At 37.1% G+C, this 4,398-nt stretch overlaps 1 long non-coding RNA gene across 1 annotated transcript; it reads left to right on the top strand.

The window, feature by feature from the left end:
* The first annotated feature begins 895 nt into the window (after nucleotides 1–895).
* On the top strand, nucleotides 896–2,922 carry LOC145549427 (uncharacterized). The gene is made up of 2 exons (XR_014085403.1): nucleotides 896–1,201; nucleotides 1,512–2,922. It is a non-coding gene; the product is annotated as an uncharacterized LOC145549427 (long non-coding RNA).
* Nucleotides 2,923–4,398: the final 1,476 nt, after the last annotated feature.

The following is a 4,398-nucleotide window of genomic DNA, read 5'->3' as shown; positions in this document are numbered from 1 at the left end:
AGAGTTAATGGCATTTTGCAAGGTAATTTAGAAGAGAAACATAGCTAAGCAGATAAGCTAATCCAGTTTTCTACTGTATAGGATGGAAGACCACACACACAGTTAGTCAACAATAAAAGCTCAGCCAATAGCTTTGTCTTGGAAAGAGACAGTATTAAACACTGATAACAGCAAATAATGAAAGATTGTAAATTAGTGGGCAGTTTGTCCTCCAGTAGGCCCACAGCAGCAGCATGACTGTAGAAATAGCTCAATTAGTTAAATATCTAAGCCAGTGCAACTACAAGCTTTATTGAAAAAGTTTTAAGCCTAGACTTAAAAGTATGTTTGCCTCACAGACTAAAACTGGGAGCTGATTCCACAGGAGAGGAGCCTGATTACTGAAGGACCTGCCTCTGTAACCAGCACAAAATAATCAACCCATATTTTATTTTGGCGGGTCTAAATGACGGCACACTTTAAGTTCCGGGTCACAGGTCAACTCGGATCTCCTCCATCGATGTTGCTGCTGTCGCTGTGGTCAGCTGCTCGTCTTGGCGTCTTCCAAACATGGACGAACACAGCCGAATTATTACATTGGGTGTTTTCTGTTTGTGTTTTTTTTTAAAAATAGAAATGCGGTGGCGACACGCCCACTCAATTTATGTATTAATGATTGAAAAATGACTTTATTGATTGAAAGGTCATTCTATTTTTGTTAATTTTGTGGCCGAATAGATCATATATTGTCACAATATTAAAAAGGCCCATTGATTTTTGTAAATTCGTCCTTTTAGGATAGTTTTAGTTACTTCTCATTGATTTTGTTGACGGCCTATAGAAATCTGGGCTTGGTTAATTTTTTGAGTTGCGCAACAAAAAAAAAAACAATTGTTTGAAACAACTGTCAATTAAACTTGGGTACAACTTAAAAGTGCACTTTAATTTGATCTATACCCTTGATCTGTAATTTGAATTTGTAAACTTGATCGCGATCTTTAATTTGAAATTCGATTCCTGAGAAATACTTTATGGAATATATATATATATATATTTGTAATCATTGAATGTTTAGTTATTTTGTATAACCGTTTAACCCTGTTTAAATGTGAACTCTAATTTGTTTTTATTTGTATTTATGACCTTGTTTAGGTCAGGGTTTTTTCCACCCCTGTTTGAACCCAGGATGGCGATCGAACTACCGGATCACTGCAGCTTTGCGGTAGGATTTAATTGAACCAAACTACTTTCTCATTCCGGATCATGGACTAAAAACAGTTGGATTATTGATTGATGAACCATTAATCACCCTGGAATCACAAATGGACTCACAATAGAAAAGAACTCTTGGGTGTCATCAGAGTTTATTGTTTTTGTTTTTTTCCTTGTTGTGTCTTTTGGTTATATTAATAGAAAATCACTGTTATTATAAATCTCATTATTATTATTGAATATCTTCATATATCAAAACCATAAGCCTGAATACAGCAACTTCAATTTACTTTCTGCCTGATTGTCTTATTCACACACAGGCTCCAGGGCCCGACCTGTCTGAGTGCCTGTTATCACACTTGGCCGTATTCAGGCGCCTTGGTTACCGTTTCACCTTCCATTCTACTCTTAGAAATTGTAGGAACCAGCAGTAAACCTGCAGTCTGGGAGCAAAATGCTCTGTTAGGAACATCTGAGGTATGATGGAGTTTGATTATTGAGGGTTTTATTTGTGAGAAGGAGAATCTAAAATTCAATTTGGATTTAACAGGGAGTCAATGAAGAAGATACAATGAGATAAATATTTGTCTTTTTCATTTTCATCAGATCTCTTGCTGCAGGATTTTGGATCAGCTGAAGGCTTTTAATTGTATTTTGCAGAATATTTGACCTTCTGTCTTCAGAGTTAACGCTGCCAACTCTTTTCCTCTTAGCCACAGAGTCAATCGGTCAGTTGACTTAACATAAAACCAAGAAAATTATGCACAACGCTGACCACCCTCTTTACCAGACTGTGTTGGGAGAACAGTGTCTGTCAGGCTTCTTCAAATTCACTGAACACCATCTACACCACCTCTGAAGAATTTGAACTAATATGAGCTACAACAACATTTACGGTCATTTCCCTTTGGGACCATTAAAGTATTTCAGAATTTTTATTTGAATTTGACAATTCAAATAAAAACAAAACAAAAAAAGTTGATATAAGCAACTGCAGTTGCTTACATCACTACTGTAGAAGTGTTTCCCAACTGAGGGATAATATGTATGAAGGTATTACTTTAATATCTTGTTGGGGATCCTGTGAAAGGATAAAGATCTATTAATAAGAATGATGATTATGAAACGCGTTGTCAGTTCAGCTGGTGTTATTCTCAGAGGAATCATTGATTTATTTGGATGAAAATGAAAAGGACCACAGAGCGGTCAGTGAGTCCAGCTGACGACACGCTGCATTCCTTGGAAACACGACGGGAAACCAGGCAACAGAAAAACCAAAGCCTGGCCGTCCCCGCTGGCCGCGGCCAGCAGCTTTTATTATTGCTTTTTTCCAAACTCTGAGGAAGATGGAGAAAAGAGTCCAACTAAATCTTACATGATATTGATAACATGCATGACTCACTTCCTCTCTCATGTCATACAGTGATGGACTCAGATTAATATGGTCTTGGAAAAAGCTGATCTTGACTTTTTGCTGAGTCACAAGTATCATGAAGCATTTTGTGAATGATCAGTGCTGCATGTTGGAGCAGAGCGATGCTCCGTTCTCTTCTGGCAAGACGTGTTTGTTTGATCCTGCTCAAGTTGCTGTTTTTCTTAACTGGACACTTTATCTTATGTTGTACAGTATCTCAATTTTTTGATCATTTTCTTTATTTTATGTGTCTACAAACTTTGTCACTTTGCTGAATTTCCCAACAGAAAGAAATAAAACAGGATATTTTATATTAACTGTGGAAAGTGAGTTATTCCTCTTCCTCCTGTTACATAAAACCACTGAACAAAGTCATTGTTCAGCGGTTACTGAGTTCAGTGGTTCATCTACTGTAGGAAGCTGCATTAGGAAATCTAGTCAGGTTTCCTAATGCAGTTTGGTACTTAACATCCAGTCTGACTAGCACTGGCTCTTAAGTACCAAACATGTGGAGAACAGATTAATCTCAAATTTAGTTTCTTGAATCTAAACTTAATATACACTGCTAAAAAACAATAAAGGGAACACTTAAACACTAAGGGTTCCCTTTATTTTTTTGAGCAGTGTATATCTTAGCAAGGTAGATTTTATGAATAATCTTGTTGGTAATCAAAAATTCATTTGAAAGAATCCAGACCTTTTTAAATGAAATCCCATCTACAAATCTGTCCCAGTCTTTAACAATACCTGGACGTGTTAAACGTTTCTTCTGAAATATGGTTCATATGAGTTTGTTGTTACTTACAGGCAGGGGCACCACCAGGAATCTTGGGGCCCCATGACAAAAAATTAAATTGGGCCCCCTGCTGTTACAATTTCTTGAGTCTATTTGACCCATAAAAAGCAGCACAATTTTAAATGCTTGCAACTGCCTTGCTTTCTTGTCTACAGATAAATGATCTGTTATGAGACAGATAATCTGTGAAAAGATGAATATTCTCCAGCTGCTCCCAGACCTTCTACTGACGAATAAAGATTGTGATTGACACACTAAAACCCACCTCCTGCCTATGATTGGTTGTTTCTAGACAGCAATCTGAGAGAAATTAAATTGTTCTCAGTTAATCTCTCAACATATTGTCTTAACAAATGTGTACTTTTCGTTAATGCAAGTTAAATACTGCAGCTTTAATTTCACTGAGGAGGGGACGGGTCAGGAGGGACGTGGTAACAGATAATTTAAATGCAAGCTAAGGCAGGACTATGGACTGACAAGACCGTTTTTTATTATAATTTTTTAAAGATTGTTTGAATTTCTGTCTCGAATATTGTTTTGTGTAATTGTAAAAAGAGCAGTGAGACAGGAAACATCTACATAGAACACTGAACATAGTGTTGCTCACCATTTTCAGTGGGGAAAGGAGGAAGGGTTATTCTGGTATGGTGGTTAGAGCTGCTGCTGACTGACCCATCTGTTAAGTGGTAAAAGGTACAAGGGACAAGTTAAATATATGAATATGTTGGTAGATTTTTTTTCCTTCATTGTTTAAATGCTAGAGAAATGAATGCAAACCGTCTGTATCAAAGCTAACTATGCTAAATGGTCGACATACTCGCCTCTCTTGGAGAAAAGCTGGGCTTCAAATTGACACTCTTGTCATTTTTCTATCTCTCCTTTTGAAAACACGAATTTATAATTTTTCTAGGCCACATAGTAACTGCCACAGTTGTTCTTGTCTTCCACTGACTGCTGCTGAACAGCGTCACCATCAAGTGCACCAAACAGGAACAAA

The sequence above is a fragment of the Poecilia reticulata genome, chromosome 20 (genome assembly GCF_904066995.2).
Source record: "Poecilia reticulata chromosome 20, P_reticulata-male-v2, whole genome shotgun sequence".
NCBI classification, from domain to species: domain Eukaryota; kingdom Metazoa; phylum Chordata; class Actinopteri; order Cyprinodontiformes; family Poeciliidae; genus Poecilia; species Poecilia reticulata.
This window is presented reverse-complemented; position numbering and strand designations above follow the sequence as displayed.